This window comes from Numida meleagris, chromosome 5, assembly GCF_002078875.1.
Source record: "Numida meleagris isolate 19003 breed g44 Domestic line chromosome 5, NumMel1.0, whole genome shotgun sequence".
Classification (NCBI taxonomy): domain Eukaryota; kingdom Metazoa; phylum Chordata; class Aves; order Galliformes; family Numididae; genus Numida; species Numida meleagris.
Window position 1 is genome coordinate 70757192 of NC_034413.1, and position 19384 is coordinate 70776575.

The 19384-nt window shown below is 44.7% G+C and overlaps 1 long non-coding RNA gene across 4 annotated transcripts in view; it reads right to left on the reverse strand.

Annotated features, from left to right (window-relative positions):
• LOC110400045 overlaps positions 1-19384 on the reverse strand; it is a 141434-nt gene that overhangs the window by 72857 nt on the left and 49193 nt on the right. For all 4 annotated transcript variants that reach the window (XR_002439562.1, XR_002439560.1, XR_002439563.1 and 1 more), the window contains exon 2: positions 12861-13097. This is a non-coding gene — a long non-coding RNA (uncharacterized LOC110400045). The remainder of the gene's footprint in view (positions 1-12860; positions 13098-19384) is intronic.

Consider the following 19384-nt stretch of genomic DNA (forward strand, 5'->3'; position numbering starts at 1 on the left):
AGCATCCTACGTGGGCAAAGAGGAACAACTGATCCATAGAAACCTGGAGCAGGGGGAAACAACGTGGGACAGCAAGCAAAATGGGAGGATGGGCTGCTCCAAGCTGCGGGCTCACGAGTGAGCACTGCACAGCCTCATGGGCTGGCCATGAGCCCTGCCCTCCCTGGGAGCAGGCAACCAAAAAGCTCCCAACAGCTGAGAAACATGCAATGCTTGTCATGTACCAACCCAAATTAGCACTCCCTGATCATCCAGCCTTCATGTATTCTGTAGAACCAAGAGTACAGTCTTCAGGAAAAAAAAAAAAAGATGTTAAACTTATTATAACCTCCGATTACTAATCAAAAGACTTTGCTTACACCAGAAGCAAAACCACTTGCTTACTTTTAAGATCTATTTTCACATGTCTTTATCTGACTTTGTCCTCAGGAAACTTACAGACAATAATGCATTATTGCCCAATTAAAAGTACATAGGAACCTTCATCAGTTACTTTCGTATTTTCAGGCTCCCCTCTGCACACAGGTAGGCAGCATTAGCCCATCTTGTATGCAGAAGAGATTATCTGAAGAAGCACACATCTCTAATCTGAAGATGAAAAACAATGTCCTGAGAGCCTTTAAAATGGTTTCATAGAAAATGAGGGTGAGATTATTTCGTTCTCCCGTTTTCATTTTTCTTGGGGGGCTTTAATCATTTTTTTTAATAAAGACAGTTGAGATAACTGAAATATCAGTTCAGAAGTCACTGCGGAAACAACATTTAGACCACAGTAATAGAACAGGCAAATGTGAGCGTCATAATCTTCTAGCATCTTTTGCACTGTATTAACAAAACACAGCATCATCAATCTCCCAGTGTTGTTTTTCACCTGACTACCACCTTTTGCCTTGCACACCCCAAGGAGCGTAATTACAGTCACATAACATATGTACGCGAGTTTGAAAAGGAGAGAATAAAAATGATTTTCATACTTTGGTAAATAGGCTTTGGTAAATAGGCAGAGCCCTGCGCTTTTCTTCCTGCAACTTTCTGAAAGTTTTAAGCATTCTTTGTTTAATTTAAAACTTAGTACAGCGCTGGAGTTCAATGGCTTGAAGAGTCTCCACATAACAGATGTGTCCTGAATGCGAGTCTACATATTTCTGCATAACTCCAGAATGAATGAATAAATGGAGGCTTCAGACAGAGGACTTACTATTTATATGCATTTCCTTGCTAAAATTGTCCTTGAAAGCAAAATATGCCTGGAAGAAGGACTGAGATATATGTATACATAAATCCACTGTTGGAAACACCCATCAAACAAAATTTTAAGAGGTGAAACATAGATTTATATCCTTACTTTTTTTCCAGCTGTGGAAGATAAGAGGTCGAGTGCACGGCAAGAAGTAGAAATTCAACCAACAAATAAATATTCCACAATGCTGAAGAAATGTGAACTCTACAGCCATTATTTCCCTAATTTCCGAACACCTAGCACAAAGAGTCCCTAGACCTTAAGCTTATCCTTATTTAAGATAAGGGAAGCTCACAGAACATGGTTAATTATGATCTCCTGAAAAGCAGCACCGCATTCTCTGGGGCAAGTGCCACAGAGGCAGATTAGAGTGCAGTAAGAGCCTCCATTTATTTCCGCCTTCCCATTTAAGTATGGGTAACACATTACACTTATGGAAGGGGAAAAACAAGCAGGGCATATTAGCACAGCCACATCTCCTGCTCTCTGCTGAGCAGGTTCTGATCGCGACTCGATCGCTCATTAGAAACCCGGGCCATAAGCTGATTTTATTGGTGCTCTCACGGCGGCCCTAAAGTGCAGCAGAAAGGGGTAAGCTGTGACATGCACAGAACATTCACACTGCAGCCACCGAACAGGAGAAGAGGGAAGGAAGGCAGAGCCCAGTGCTGCGGGGTGCGAGCAGGATGCACGGGGCTGAACCTGCAGTAGTTCCTTAGGTGCACTCTCACTAAGGACGAAGAGAGCTGATGCCCACGTGCCAGCACAGCCCGACAGCCGAGATTTCATGTAGAGGGGCACTCAGAATCAATTTACAGCAGTGAATAAAGCTCCTAATACAGGTGATTCAGACTGAGGTAGGTGCTGCCTCTGCCTGTTTTCCCACCTAAAGCTCCTGGAGCTGCTTGCTTCTGAGCGGGGAAGGGAGCGTGTGTTTCTCAATGTATGTTGCAGTGACTGAAGGAGCAGCAATGTATCTAAAACTAACGTGCTTTGGACAATTTCAAGAGCTACTTTAGACATACTACTGCCATTGGGCTTTCTTCTACTATGAGACCTGCACAAGAAATCAATAAATTTTATCTGTGCTATATACAAGAGTTTTCTGAAGACATGCTCCGCTTTAAGTAGTGTTACCAATTTGGGACAGCTGGGTAACTGAGTGTATTTCTGCATCCCTAAGGCATGTCTTCTCAGCTTTACCTTGGGTGAAGCAGTGAGAACCAAAAAATAAGCACTCGATGAGCTCACATTATTGGGTATTTAATTTAAGATATCCATTTTGCATCTGAAAATCTTACAAATGAAGTGTCCATGTTTTATAAATTGGTCGTATCCAGTAGCTACTAAGTCTGATCTGTAACCCGCTCTTGGTTACGCAAAGAAACCACTGACAGAGATTCAAGTACATGCTTAAGGCCAGTTAATGGCTATTTCTCCCTCATTAAGACAACAAACATCGCTGATAACGAAGGTAGCTCTTCTCTCCCACTCATAAAACCGAAAGAAGACAGAAATAATTTTATTCTTTTTCTACTTCTCGAAATAATATGAAAGCAACAGGAAACTGAATATCAAAGCAGGAAAAGGAAGGCAGTTTTATCAACGTATATGGCATTAGCAAGACCATTAATGGGACAATCTATTATGGGACGACTCTTCTGAAGTTCAGCTTTCACAAACAATGTTAAAAAATTTTAAAGCTTCCTGAAAAGTGCTAGAGGACTGACTGGAGGCCGCAGAACCCACAGCATAGTGAGGCTCAACAAGTTCCATCTATTTAGTTTACTTGAAAGAAGCCATTCTATGATCTTTGAGGTCCCTTCCAACCCAAGCCATGCTATGATTCTATAACTTGAGAATAAATTAAATTAATCGTGTGGGAAACAAACTCCTGATGCCAAAGCATTCCCTCATTTCCTACGTAAAGACCAAGCAGATCCAGCAGCAGACAGAAGCCTTCGGGTGTGTTTTGACTAGATGTGCCTCTACCTTTCGCAGTAGGGCAGCAGGAGGACTTTCCTGGTGGCACAGCAGTCCCCAGCACACGAGTGTGTGCACGTGTGTATGGGGGTAAGCAGCAGAATTCACACCCCTTGCTAAAAATCCAGCTGAATTTGCAAACCTCAGCCTCAAATTAAGTGAAAACACTGAAAATATATATGTGCATAATATATAGCTAATTGCTAAGTGCAATTGCACAAGACAATAAGAGGTGTCACTGCATTCAGCCCCGTGGCTGGGACAAGCTGTGCTGCTCTCAGAGGTTTTGTGTGGGTACAGGGCCAGGAGCCTGCAGTGAGCCCTGGCTCCCATCCCACCGCCAGCGCCTCGGCGCTCGTGCAGCCACCACGGACTGTTTTACAAAGAAACAAATTGAAAACGGCTCTGAGGGTTACGAGTGAAGTTCAAGCACGTTGCTTTCAAATTTCCTCGTAAATAAAAATACATGGGAAAGAGAAGAGCTCGCAGTACCTCGGTGCATCCCTCGAGCATGGTTCATAGCCCCCAACATACTGCTCTGGTTTTATAAATTAGAAATCTTGTCATCTTATCGTAGAGACCAAGAAAATTGTGGCAAACTTTATCTGCTAAGTGAACCCTAATAACCCCAACTTTAACTTCAAGAAAATTACACGAGGAAGCATTTCCCAGCCTTGCAAGTTGCGGGAGACAGAATTCTTTCTTTTCTCCCATCTCCCTGGGAGTTATTAACCCTCCCGCAGAGCCCCAGAGACCTCCAGCAGTCAGCACTGCCCACGGGCTCTGAGCAGCAGCCTGCCTTGGCAGCGTATCTGCTGCAAGAGCTTACAGCTCACAGGCTGACTAAAGCCGACAACAGGTGATGGAAAGAAATTAAAGAAAATCACAGCCTTTGGAATCCAAGATGATCTATGCTGCTAGGGTGGTTTCTCATGGAAAATGATATTTTTTTCCAATCAGATGGATGGGGCTGTTTAATACAGCGCTGTGCTCAATGCCCTGGTCTGTCTGAAAGCAGCAACAGTCGCTATTTAATCCTGGTGAGGACTGCCCCATATGCACTCACGGGTACAGACCCACTACAGCCAGATGCAATGCCAGCACTCTCTGTGCAGGCAGCTCAGGGGTGACCTGGGCATTTCCTGGTGCTCAGCAGTTCCAGCACTCCTGGCTTTTAAACATAAGCCTTGGAATGTTACACGGACAGTACACAAGTATGGGAAATTGCAAGTATGTTCTGGAGCTCAGTTTTGCAAGAAAAACTTGAAGCAATCTATAGTAGCTTGGAAATGTAAAATTAAGCGATAAAATATGTCACTGAAATAAAAGTGTTTAAAGGTTTTTCTGTTATTACTTAGCAAATTTAGGGGTGTCATCCCATCATGTTTTTTAACAACTGACTTGGCAATATGGCAGCTCTATGCCCATATACACCAACCCTGAGTCAACAACACAGAGAGAGTGGCGATGAAATGATAACATAAGAACTCAGATCGTGCCACTGACCTTCAACCTTCTGTCCAAAAACATCACTATTTTTGATGACCAGAGCCCAAATATCTTTAATATGCATGACAAAATTTGCCTGAACGCTCAGTTGGTCTAACAACAATTCTCCAAGACTGCAAGGAGAGGTTTCTATTTCCCTAAAATTCTCAGATCTCAAGAACACGGCATTCTGAATCTGTTTCATTCCAATAGTATTATTAAATCTGCTCTCTCTTTTGCTTTCAGACTTCCCAATCTTTTTAATTATCATTAATAATCTTGAGCTTTGACTTCAAGCACAAAGAGCACGGGTTACAGTTCTGACAGGAGCACCGGAATACCTTCCATCAATCCAAGTGCCATGCCTACTTCTTTAGGCTCAGAACAGACTTTTTCTCATTCCAGGCAAAATTAAAATTTCACCCACAGGTTCTTCTGGTCCATTACTATCTCATTGGGTGACCTCAAGTCACACACCGTGTCTGTATGCACATGAGAGAGGTAGTGAAGGTGTGAACAGGGTATTAAGCAAGTTGTCAAAAATACCACTCTACTCGATCAAGCTTTCAAAGGTACATGGGAAATCCTGCTGCAAGGAGTCGGGTGCACCTCAAAGCCTAACTGTGACCTCTGGGAGCACCCGTGGAGTGCCTTAGGAAACCCCCTCTCACAACTCTTAGTGAAGAAGCAAATTCAAATCTGCCTGGTAAAATACTTCATGTTTAACATGGTGAAGGTGTGGGGAAAAACACAAGGTTGTTGAGCTTTCTACCCCAGGCTGACATGCCACCACACCTGTGTCTAGTGTAAGAAACACTCACCTGCACCGTTTGAGCCAACCCCGCTCCCACAGCAAGAAGGAAGCTGCAGCCTGGCTGCTGGGCATGGCTCTGCCTCGGAGAGCTGCATGGGAGAGCACGGCACGGACCACCAGCCCCCACTGAAGGCCACGGGGAACGGGAGTACATGGCATGGTATTACCACATCACTGCCATGGAGGGAAAGGCATGAAGGGAAGCAGTAAATGCACCTGTGGAGGTCAGCCTTGAAAGAAAACCACGTTAAGGAGTAAGTTCATGCGGGCAGACCAGACTATTAGCAAGGAACATATAATAAAGGACTTTGTTTAAACAAGCTGAGTTTCTAAATTTGCAGAGATATCACTAAAGCAATATATTGGTCACGTCGGGAACCTCGTATTTCATGACCAGCAGAAAAGGAAGAAGAGCGTCCTGCAGTTAATTTTCTACAGCAATTTCCGCTGCCATGCAGCCCATGCTTTCAGCACCCCTGTCCTGTATCACCACAACCCCTCGTGCCACCAGAACCAGGGCACAGTGCTGCAGCCCATGCCCACGTGTGACATGGTGACGTGCACTGTCCCCAGCAGCACCTGGCTGTGGGGTCCTGGCACAGAGCCCTCGAGCTGTGCACAAAGCTGCTGCCCTGAGTGCGGATGGAGAGCATCGTTATTAAAGGAGGGAGCAGGCCAGGCTGCAATTATGCCCCGTTAATCCTCTTAAAACTGAGGTATTTCTTCACCGCGGTAATTATTTGCACAGGGTGGAAATAACAACCATATAGAACAAATTAAAACTTTACCTTCAGATGCTACCTCGATTGTCATGCAGATTTCACCATTTTCATTTGGCCAGAAAAAGGCCCTTAATACCAGCCCCTCTCCTAACCATCAAAATAAGGAGTGACATCATCGCTCAACTAATTCCAAGTTCGTCCGACTTGTTTTGCACGGTTCCCTACATCTGGCCTCATGCTCAAAGCAGACGCGGTCAGAAATCTCTGATTGAAAGAGTGAGCAATACATCAAGTGCCGCGGGGCCTTCTGCGGCCTACACCTGGGCCGGGAGGAAAGGCATCAAATGACCAGCACGGCGCACAAACTGCTTGGGGAGGCTTTTTTAAATACAACCATCACACGTTTAAATGTCACGCTGGGATTTAGTTAACTAAGGTGGCAGGTTCTTAAAACGCAGAATTTATGACGTTGAAATTTTCCAAACGCAAGAGTGAAAAGGGAAAAAATACGTCGGCTTTTATTTATTTCCTATATAAATATAGGCAATTTAGTCCTTCCCCCAAATACGGGCAGATTAGATGAGTTAGACAGTAGTCAATTCATTTTGCATAGGAATGGCTCATTAAAAAAAAGAGCCCCACATTTGTATTAGGCTCCGATTGGACAGTGTGCAAAATGAATTTACGGTGTCACTCAGAGATGCAGCAGGACTAATGAGGGAGGGATACGGCACGGGTAAATCTGCGCTGTATTCATTCCCTCCGCCGGTACGGCTCACGAAATGGAGGTGTCCCTCATTATGTATGTGTCTCAGGAGCTTTCTTTAATATTTTAATAAATAACAACATCAGCCCAACAAGAAATTAATGAATAGTATCATTAATAATGAGCTGGAGTCTTGTAGTGATAGGACAGATATTAAATTGAACCACAGTGGTGCTATCTCTGGAGACTTGGGAATTTTCCAGCGGCAAACAAGGCCACCGAATGAGGCAGCCACCGCGCCGTGCCAACAGCTTTTACAACAGGTTGGGAGTAATAAAAGAGGATTTTCTGCGCGATAAAGTTAAGCCTTAGAAAATCTGCTGGTGGAGATCGGTGTGAAAAGTACTGCCAAACGTGATCCTTAATTAAACTTTAATTAAGATAAAGCTCTTTCCTTTAAAAAGGAGGGGGGGGAGCGGCAGCAAAAAGAGTGTCAGCTATTTCCCTACCAGTTTGGGATCTGAAATAATTCTACGTTAAACCACAGAAAACTGCGTTCAAACGCGTTAAATCCTCAAAACCCAGGGAATTCGGAACCGCGGATGCAGCGCCGCGCTCAGCACAACTCGCATCCGTGGGACTCAGCACCCCAACGGGTTCTCTTAAGGCTTAGGATTTATTCCTTTCATTGTAATATCACATGCACTTGGATAGATAGATGCAGTACACAGAGTATACATACGGTATAGAAAACAACATGCACAGTCTCTGTGGATGGGAAACATTATCACAAAACAAAATGTATTTCCGCTCTGAAGCCCAGGACAAAACCTGTCAGATGGGAGCAGAACACACTCACCACAGCAAAAGGGATGGGGGTTATTAATAAGTGTCATCAAAATAAATTCCATAATAGCCAGTTTCCCAACAAAGTAAATCCCAAATGCTGCTCAAAACTGAATTTCACAGGAGTGATGGCACGCTTTTCCCAAAAACGTCTATGGCCAGGCTGTCAGCCACACCAGGATGGCAGAGCAGCCAAATCGCTTTGCAGGGGCCGTTCTGTTCTCATAAAGCCTCTCTAACCCAGCACACAACCAACACCGGTCCCTGCGCGTGGTTCATACACAGACCATATGGAACAGGGACCGTGCATCTTTGGGAGCTTAATTAGCTACTTCTTGAGCATCTCACACTGCTTCTGTGTCTGAGCACTCGATTTCTCTTTGAAACACGTAAGATGGCCTCACCAAAAGCAACGGCTCACCATGTCTCAAAGCCACATTTAACCCCGTCTCCTGCTGATATCTCACAATTTTGAGGCTGGATCTCCTCGCTGGTCTTTCTTCAAAGTTTAAAGCATCTATTACGCTTCCAATTAAACAGTGCTCTGTTATACAGCAGCCTCATTAATATTTTTAGAGACAGACTGATAATTTAGGAAGAACGCAACAGACACCCCATCTCCCCATGCAGGGGTCCAGCCCCCAGCGGGCTGCTCCTCATCACCCCACAGGCAGCACCACATTGACCAGGTTGGTGTTTCGGAAAGGAGAAGCAGCCCCGCACCGTGCCAGCTCCCAGTTACAATTATCTCCCATCTGAAGTGCTGCCTCCCACCAGGGCAAAGAGCAGCGGGGGTCCCCAGAGCCCATGGGCACCTTCCCAGCGCCTCATCCTCTCCAGAGGCAACACAGCGTGTGCAGCGCTGCCCACTCCCACCCAATCATCCATCACACGAATTGGAGTCGCTGCAGAGCCGGCTATTTTTTATTTACTGCGTGAAAGAGACCCTAAGAGTAACTGTACGTTTTGACGTGCTCGCGCCATAAATTATCCGAGGTCCGTATTTTATCAGGATGCTATTATGTTGGCAGATAATAGTTCATTTTTAGGCTGTTATAGCAGAGATCATAAGGTTCCACCCTCAGCAGCTATGTCTTGTAACTGCCTTTCACTGTCTGAAAGCACAGGCAATTTTTCCATAATAAAAACTGGATTAGCATGTATCAAGAAGAGGTTCCACCAGCTGTCACTTTGAAATCAGGCTACTCCATCCGATGTTCGCGCTGATAACGGATAAACCCATAAATGACAAGCAGTTTTCCTGTATTTATCTAAGAAGTGGCTAATACAGGCTAGCATCTTCTCTAATAAAACAATATAAGAGAAGGGAGAAGCGGGCTTAGTTCTATTTGAATTAAATATGAACTGAGCAATATTCGCACGTGAAATTATAACATGGAAATCTATACTTTTTTTTTTTAATTTTTCACCTGTTGCTGCTTTCTGGTGTTATGTTTCATTTTAAAGCACTATTCCCACAAGCAGTTAAGAATAATTTTTAATAGGATCAGATTTAAAGTTCTCTGAAATCCGGCTAATTTTCACTTCTTTAACACCAGTCCCTGTGTATGGATACATATATATATCTATGTTAAATGGAAAACATGGTGTCTATGAAAGAATGGGTTCTGCAGGTGTATTCCAAAGGGCAGCATCGTGCTGGATGAACTAGAGACAGGAGAAACAGTTTCAAAGAACAAGCAAAAAAAAATCTTATTCATTTCTCCTGCATAATGTTAATGAAGCTATTTGCTCATCATCTCATCATTAGTAATGACGCAACTCCAAAATCACAGCTAAAAATGCACCAAGAATTAGTTTTACAGTGGACAAAAGCATCATTCTACTTAAGGTAATGCAAAAATTGGGGTTAACTTGGCTACATTAATAAAGCAGAAAAAAAGATCATCAACAAAAGACTGATGACTGGCTAATAATGAAAAGACAAAAGAGCTGTCCTGATGAAAGATTGCATTTTCATCTGGCTTTGAAACCAAATTTTACACTTTCACTTATTCCAGAAGAAAGCATAGATGAGAAACGAAGGCTCTCCCCTTCCAGCTGCGCCCTGCGAGCAGAGCTCTGCCCAGCACTGGGAGTGCAGAACCACAGCTCTCCTCTTCCAGGTCCCCTCTCCCAGCACCCATTTTCTGGATCCAGTTTCTAATTGCATCTGCTCTTACTCCTGAGCTTCTGCTTTAGGTGCCTGCACAGTACTGATAAAGCAGCACCATGTGGAAATAATTTCTTTCTCACAAGGAGAGGATTCTTTAAGAGATTTTTCTTTCCAGCACACACACAAAGTTTTTCAGTGCACCACAGCCTGATTTTATGGAAGAACAGTGGCATACTCCTTGCAGCATCCATGATTACAAAACCACAATTCCAACTGAGAGTTCTCTGACATCTGTGAAAGATGCAGGGGGGAGGATGCTGCTCCTGGGAGGACCGAAGGGACTGCCTTCATGGGGAGTGTCAGCACTGCCATTGGGCCTGAGGCTCCCAAAGCAGAGCAAGCTCTTAGCTCAAGACACTGCTTCCTACATCAACTAACACAACAACCATGCAAGCACAGTCACCTCCTGTGCTTTGCTGTATTTATAGTCATAGAATCACAGAGCCACGAAGACTGGAAAAGTCCACCCCCACCCCACCATGCCCACATCCCTCAGTGCCACATCCCCATGGCTCTGGGACACCCCCAGGGATGGTGACCCCCTCACTCCCAGGGCAGCTGTGCCAGTGCCCGACTGCTCTTTGGAGAAGGAATGCTTCCTAATATCCCACCTGAGTCTCCCCTCCAGCACAACCTACAGCCATCACCTCTCACTCCATCGCTCTCATCTTAGCCCACTCTTCTTTCCCTGATTTTCACTGTCACTTGGTTTATATTTTGATGCTCGAGACTTAATTACCATTATTATTACTTTACATTGCATCTCCACAAATGTTACGAAACGAGGCAAAATGAGGCTGCTCAGAGGGCCCCCCCTGCCCAGGCCTGGTGGGGCTGGGAGGGGACTCGGGAAGCAGCGGCTTTGCCCACTGCAGAGGAAAATGGCACGCGTTGCTTTTTCTCTGGCTCCACAGCAGACGGAGGCGTGAAGGAAACTCGTCACTGGCTCGGAACCAAGCGCCCGCAGCGAGCTAAAGGCAGCTTTCACCAGCGAGGGGGGAGAGGAGAAAACAGCACTTGTTGGTCACAGCAGAGGGGGAGCCGAAGGCCAGAGGGCAAATTCCACTTGCAACATGCAACATATTTTCGTGGGCTGAATCCATTCCCTGACGATCAGAAGGGCTTCGGCCGCAGACAGGGGCACGCGGCACCGGAGTCAGCAAGCTCCCGTAGGTGTGGGAGCAGGGAGCTGGAAATGCACGGAACAATTAGCTGATGAGTAATGAGAATGCACCGCGCTGCCTCGCTTCGCGTCGGTTCTGGTTGTGCTGTCCCGCGTTGGGAAAGCGACTTCTCATTTTTCCCTTTGTTTGGCCGGGCACGTGGGAAGGGAAGCAGGGTGTGATGGAGCGCAGGCCCATAAATGGGTTTGTTTATTGCATTTTTGTGGTATTGTTTTGCATATTGTTCAGAAGAAATATTTAAGAAAAAAAAAAATCATGGAGACAGAAAAGGGGAATTGTTCGTGAGAAACCAAAGTTCTTGGTGCTTCCAAGGCATCTCGCATGCAAAGGCTGCAAAATCCCTCACTCGCACGAACAGATAAGCACTACCTGTTTTATAGTGCTGATGCACACAAAGATTAAGAGACTTTCCACGTGTTTGGCGGGGGCAAAACTAGCAGTATGCCACAGACTTCAAGTGCTTCTCTGCACGTATTTGATAACATTTACTTCCTAAACAAATTAAATCTGATATTAAAAAAAAAAAAAAACCACACAACTTTTCCTGCCCTCAATTTAACTTTTTCTTACACTTCAAGAAAAATAACGTGCAGCCTGTCCTCAACAGCACTGCTAAACGTGAACTAAATTCACCGGTATGTCTTCATTGGACAACCCACTTGAAAACCTCCCATCCCACAGTTCCATTTTCTATGAGATATTTTATCATTGTGTTTCTTCGGAAAACCATAAGAAAGGAAGAGAAATATCATTCATAAAACAAAACAGTCCCAGTGTGGAACTGGTGGTAATGGAATGACCTGAGTTGGAAGGGACCCACATGGATCTTTGAGCGCAATGCTAAAATGAGCTTGTGGTTTTCTTAAATCTGTTATAATCTTAAATATCCTGTTTGAAAGTATCAGAACATGTGCACTGGAGAAGGAACAAGTCTTTGTTGCCATTGGTATTCTATTGAATATTTAAGGCAAGATCTCAGCATCTCTTTTACGTGTGGTCAAAGGCAGCTCCTCTACAACCAATTTTAGCTGAGCTGTTTTGTTCACACTTCACGCTTTCATGGCAAAACTGAGAGCATCAGGGGGTAGGTGGTTTGCATTAAGGGGCAATAATGCAAAGAGGTGTCCATGGGCATGCACAGGGCTGCAGCCTGAAAACTCTGCAGTAGCAAAGCTGCATTGCTCCCCACTCAGCCGCACTCTGCCTCCCCGTGCCAGGCAGCCCGCCTCCAGACTTCCAGACAGTGTTTGACAAAGTTCCACATCAGAGATTAAGGTCTTTGTACAGAGATTGAGGTCTACGGAAAGAAAGGAAGCGGAATAGACAGAAATGTAACATAAAATGGATTGACATCGGCTAAAGGGCAGAGCGGGGAGGGAGACACAGCCATAAACACAAACTTTTCTTTAGGGGAGAAGCAACCAGAAAGACATCATTCGGCACGAAGAGTCCCGCGGTGTGTCATTCAAACAGAAAACGACAGAGGAAGTAAATACAAATTGATAGCAACTGTTGAAACTTACAATCACTAAATCACTGTGAGACCAATGGTGGGCCAGTTGGAGCCTCTGTTCTGCAAGTTAACTAAGCAGAAAATATCCATCAACACCATTCGTCACATAAAAAAGCAATGCAGCTGCCCATAGGAGGTTGGTTGTTAGACCGGGTTGGGTGCCGCATAAACCAAGAGGTGGAACATACCTGGTGCTGCAGAAGGTGCCCTGGGGGCCTCCAGAGGTAGATGTGCAGAAGCACAGAGCCTCACGCCAACTGCAATGGGAGGAGGGCCCGCGGGACCACCAGCACGGCGCGGCACGCGCTGCAGCTCCTGCTGCTGGAGGGGCACGGCTGCATGGTGCCCATCGCCCCATGTCCAGGAGCATGGCGTTGAACCCCACGGCTGAAGGGACCCCATCACAGGTTGAGATCAAGAAGCATCTGGCAGACATTAGAAAATAAAAAAGAAGTAGTATAAGCTTTGTGAGCAGAATGCAGAATGAGTTTACCCCAGTATGGAGATGAGCACTCTGCAGCGACCTATGCAGCACGGCAGTAACACTCAGCTTCAAACTCACCTGGACATGCTTTACTTATTTGAGCTCGTGTTGTTTTCTGAAGCATCGTGTCGACATATATTGAGGTTGTAATTAAACACACCGTGACCGATAAATTCAGCTCTACCCAGAGTTTTTAATCTGATCAGTTTTGAAATGCTCTCTTACAAGAACATGACCCATGCAGTGGATTATGAGCAAGCGATTTGTTTTTCTTTCTTCCTGCTTCTCCCTAAAAGCTCCTTCTGCAAAGCACACCACACTACATGCACGTGCTTTATTTTACAATCTAAAATCATTTTGGTGTCAAATATGCTTTTTTTGTTGTTTTTTAAAGCGAGCAGCGCTTTTAAATGTGAGCTGTCCCTTAAATGTCCCATAGATTATAATGGAATCACCAATCTCCCACCACTCACTGCACAAGGAGCAGGCAAGATTTCAGTCCCAAACCAGGGGAGCTGCCCACCTTCACAAATACCTCCATTATGTTCACATCAACTGCAAGCTACACTGTAGCTTCTGGCTCTTAGAAAACGATTCCCTTGGAAGATTATTTATATTTTTCTGTTCTTGCTCTAGCAATTAACGCAACGCCTTTGGAGGTGGATCTGTGATTTTATGCAAGTTAAGTGAGTACAAATCGTAAGCTTTTATTTATATCCCACGCAGATATCATTAGAGCACATGCACACACATACACATATATCCATATAAATGAGAGCGCCTGCATATGTATAAACGTACGCGTGCCGAGAGCTCATCTCTTCTCTGCTGAATTTTTTTAATTTAAATTTACAAATTTTTAAAAAAGATTAGATACGTAACTAAGATATCAGATAGATAAATATTAGATTTTTTTTTAAAAAAGATTAGATATCTAAATAATTAGGATAAAACAATACAAATATTTTGCTAGCACACGGACATGAGTTGTATCAATTATACACAACTATAAGATCTATAAATGACGAAGAAGAAATATTTCTAATTTGGCAAACGTTACACAAGGCTTGAAAAAAAAAAAAGAATTATTGCCTTAAGAAGTTTTAAAAATAAAAACCATTTACTTCTATCAAGTGTGAGCAAACATCCACTCGGTGTGAGCATTTAGAAGGATGCTACGAATGGGTAAAAATAAGGAGAAAAAAAAAAAGCAGTGAAAAATATCTTCTCCTTTCACAAATCCCAGCAGTAATTGCACAAGAGCTGTGCCCATAGCAGCCAGGGAACGTGAATCCTTTGTCGTCAGAGCCGTGGCTGTTCAGACCCGGACACCCCACTAATTCTGCCTTAACAGATCATATTAAAGCTTGGCAAGCCCACCAGGCTTTCAACGTTATCAGGTCAAGCACGCACCCACTTCTGCCTGTGAAACCTACAATAAAAATAATACTTTGCACTTCTGTGGAGCCTTTCATCTGCAGATCTTAAGGTGCTTTGCAGATACTGCATAATTAAGCCTTGAACCATTCCACGAGTTGGGTGATGGAAATGTGTAACAGTAACACGCACAGCAGTGCTACCAGCTGAGGACAGAAGCCAAAGAGTTATTTCCTTGTCAGCAGAAAGCAGGGGAGGTTCAGACAGACCAATGCTGTTGCCCAGACCAGAAGCACAGTCCCCTTGTTTCAGAACATCTGGAGAGTCAGAGCTAGACTCAGGACACGCTCACCTCCATGGTTCCTGCTGCATCCCTGTGTATGCAGGCTAGAGTGGGCTGAACCAAGCACAGTTATCAAAAATAACCCAGAAAACAAAACAAAACCCGGTTATCTCTGAGGGCGCCCAGACACAAACACAGCTAAACGTTGACAGAGGTCAAGAGGAGCAGCAGCAGGGAAAATAAACACCCTCAGTGCACAAGGAGTTACACAGCCTGCAACATCTACCCAGAGGTTTTCGGTCTTCAGTCTTGCCCAGTGAGGCTGTGGGTGCCCCCTCCCTGGAAGCTCACAAGGCCAGGCTGGATGGGGCTGTGAGCAACCTGGTCTAGAGGGAGGTGTCCCTGCCTATAGCAGGGGGTTGGAACTGGATGATCTTAAAGGTCTTCCAACCCAAACCATTCTGTGATTCAAGAACAGGGACTTCCTTCACTCAGCACAGGCTCTCAGGGAGCATTTCTCCTCTGCCTGTGACACCAGAGCTCGGGTTCTGAGCAGGTGTGGGGTGTTCGGAACACCAGGTACCTGGTGTTCAGCTGGCACAGAGCATCTTTCCACAGGCTCCTGCTTTTGCTTTAAAAACACACAAATACACAGACGAATTCTTACCCAGCAGGATGACTTCCAAAGCATTTGTTTTTGTAGAATGTTTTTTCACAAGCTGAGTGACGTGCACACAAAGCAATGGCAGGAATTTGCATAGACTTCCCTTACTTTCACGGCTGGATTTGGACGGGCATAAGTCACTATAACTTCACTGTAATCAAGAAAGCTTGAAGAAGAACTTTGAGACTTCTCGCTCTTTATTTATGCTCAGTCAGTATTTCCCAAATACCGTTATTTCCAATTAGGAACCACATGTGAGCAGACAAGCTGGGCCTCCCAAACACAGCGGAGCACGGAAGGAATTCTCAGGGTGGGCACCGAGCAGACTTCACCCCTGCTCCAGCATCTGGCGTGAAGTGACTGAGAGACCCTCTGGGCCCTCACATTCATTTAAAGCATCCCTTTGATTTTTAATCTAACTGACAGCGCATTTGATAGCAGCCCTGCTCCCTCCTTGTTTCCTCGGGAGTCTCGAAATTTGAACAAAAAGTACCACTGCTCACTTCATGAATTTTTTAAAAAGATCTTTGCATATGTCAGCGGGCCCACGCTGACATCAACAACAGCACGTGGCAGTCGCTGCTGTCTTCATACGGTAACGCTCTCCAAAGTATTTGCTTAATCTTTTGCTGATGTTTAAGGGTACGTGGCTTACATTAAAAACATATTTCACGCTTTATGGGGAAGGGAAAGTAGAGTGAGAGCTGAGTATTTTTGAACAGTTCCATGATTGTCATGTGTGGAAGGAAGGAAGACCAGTAAAAGTGTTGCTGTTGAATGGAGCAGGAGATCTGGTGGCAAAGGACTTGGAAACAACCGCAGAGATCAATGCCTTCTTTGCCCAGCCACCAAACCTAGTGGGCCTTCACAAGGTTTTATCTGTTGTTTTTTTTTTTTTTTTTGGTAGCTTGCTAAAGCACGGGGCAGAACATACATTTCAGAAAAAAATCATAGGATGAGAAAATAAACATCTTCTCATCTCTAATAGCAAGCACCAGCAGCTCCAATCAGCTACCAGCACCTCCTCCACTGACAAGCAAGAAATGCAGAGTACAATTGGAAAAGTAGACATCGGTATGAGAAAACTAACAGAAGTTAGGTTCATCTCAGGTTAGTGCAACCAGATGAAGGCATGGCTGCAGTCAGCCTGACCTCACAATAGAGTGAAAGAAATAAAAGCCTTAATGTCACAGTGCTGTGTTGGAGCCAGCTTGAAGAGTTTGGTCCGAACCTACATGAAAGCCAACTTTAGCACTGTCCGTGTCAGATATCTCAAAGAAACTGGCTTGGAAGCTTCTCATTAAATTAACAGAGCTACCAACTTCATTATCAGAACCTCTCCTGCAGGAAGGTGTATCCAACCCTAGAAAAATATTTTAGGTTCATAATCTAGATAGGATTCAAAGAGATCTAAGCTGTACAGAAGCACCAGCTCTCTGCCATCATTTCTTCTACTGTGTCTTTATACTCCTTTATGTTTGTTCTTTACTTTGGACCAACCCAGCAGCACTTGAATGTAAAGCGAAATACATTGTGCTGTACCAGTGATGCCAGGCGACGCGGGATGCCCTCAGGCCATCTCCCTGCCCCGGGTTGGTGACACACACCGCACACAACCAGACCGGCCCCAGCACTCTGCTCAGCAGAACGCTGCCCTGGGCCAACGCCGAGGAAGAGATCTGCAAATACATTTAGCTCAGAGCACGTCTATTTTAAACAATGAAGTTGTAACACAGAGAACTAGATCTGAAATAGGATGTTTGCCTAATAAGAGGCATTTTTCTCTGGTAAAACCCTCCGTTAGAGCCACTTTGCTTTGTTAACTTTCATGGCATGTATCCTCACTATAGCCTTCAACACCTGAAAAATTAGTGGAAGAATTTGACTGATTATAGAGGTTGTTTTCCTTGTTCCACTGCTTGTTCTAAAAGGGATACTCAGCAGAACTTGCATTTTTTTTTTTCATTTTGTGCTGTCTGCATGAGTAATTACCTCCCTGATTTCTGAGATGCAATTGAGTAGCTTCCACATTAGAAAAATCCAAAGATTGATAGAGCCATCTCTCCTAAAGGATTAGTTTGCCGCTGTAATTCCACTGAGTAGGTCATTCAAATAGCAAAATGCTACAAAGTTTAATTTCTCCTGTTTGTAAAAGCCAGGTATTGATACCTATTTAAGGAATGTGAAAAGGGCTGGTTAGCCTTTGGAAGGGAGAAGCGTTTTCCCATTCCTGCAGCGACCGCAGAAGGGCAGGGGGAGGAGGAAGGTGCTGGCACTGCAGAACACAGCAGCGCGGGGCTGGCGATGGACAGCTGCAAAGCTTGAGAGGAACAGTGCACCCTCCTCCAAATGTGTGTGCAGGTTTCTCCCCTGGTTTAAAGGGCAAGCTAGTTGTCTTGCTAACTTGGGGATGTCAAGGGAATGGAGCGCAAAGCACCAGCACACCTGGAATCTTACAAGTGGAGCAGAGCAGTGCCTGACGGACGAGCTTGGAAACGCTTTGGAAGGGTTCACATGGCAGGGAATTGGGCCCTGCTCCATTCAGGACTGGCCACCTGTGTAAAGCCACAAACAGGGGAGAAAGGCCAGCGTCAGCCAACCTGGTGTGGCAATGCAACGTATATCTAAAGCATCTGATGTGGATCAGGAACGCAGCAACATCGGTCTGTTTCTATACTTTCCAAATTATTTAATAGATAACATTTATATATCAGGTAATTTAATTTAGAGGACAAAGATACTGGGACAGGTTTGGAAAGCTTTCAGTGGTAGAATGCCTCTCCATAAAAATCCATCTTCTGAATATTCAGATAATGATGGAAAACCTAATGGGGAATTAAGGTAGAATTCATCGGAGCATCAGGAGCATAACCACGAGTGGGGCAGCCTGGAGCTGTGATTCTGATGGATATTTGCATCAGCATCATTTTTTCTACTAAAGTATTGCTGACGTCCTCTATGATTCTAATAAATAAAAGCAAAAAAATTTAAAACCTAAATATCAAAGATTTTGTTTTTAATTTAGAAAACTACAAACACGCTCATCTCTTACATTCATGAAGGTGGAGCTTATGATGGTCCCAGAGAAATGATTAACGAAATATAAATAATATCATTTTTTCTGCTTTTCAAGTAAATAAACATTTTATTTCAGATAAACTACTACAGCATCCAAGCAGTACTTGGGATCACCGAAAGCCTATTTCTCTGCCACGATCCATATCCCTGCTTGGTGTAAACTGAGCTCTACCTATGGCAGGAGAGGCTCAACGCTTTGTGCCAGCTGAGGATCTAGCAGTTATTTGAAAAGGCAAGAACAGATCGTGGGTCTGCTCTGAAGTCACTTTAACTGAAATGCAAAAGATCTTTGCAGGTTAGGTGTGCATTTAATTAATTGAAATCCAGCCTCCCTAGACAAACCACAGATGCTCTGCTTATTTAGCACAGTGTCTCCCAACCAGCTGCACGCAGCTATTCCCTAATACTACCCTGTAGCTAAACATCTGGAGAAACCTAGGAAAGAGAATAATAAATACGGCGGACATCCTGCTGGGCAGACACCTCCAAGTGTACAGCAAAGCACAGTGTGACTGGGTGTGAGGGTGGGAAGCCAGGACTGGGGCCTAACGCAGCCTCAGAGAAAGGAACATCCCAGAACCAACGCAGGCAACACACTGCCCCAGCACCCACTGATCAGCACAGTGGCTCACGTTCTGCATCTCCTCACCTGGAAGCAGCCAGCTGAAATACAAACGTGGAGATCCGTGAGCTCAGATGGAGACGGACCATCAGAACTGCACAGACGGAACATCGACATGTTTAAAAGTTATTTCCAGGCACCTTTCTTTTGGGAAATACACCTCAAGGTGAGGACACCTCCACTTTCACGTCGGGACCTCGGGAT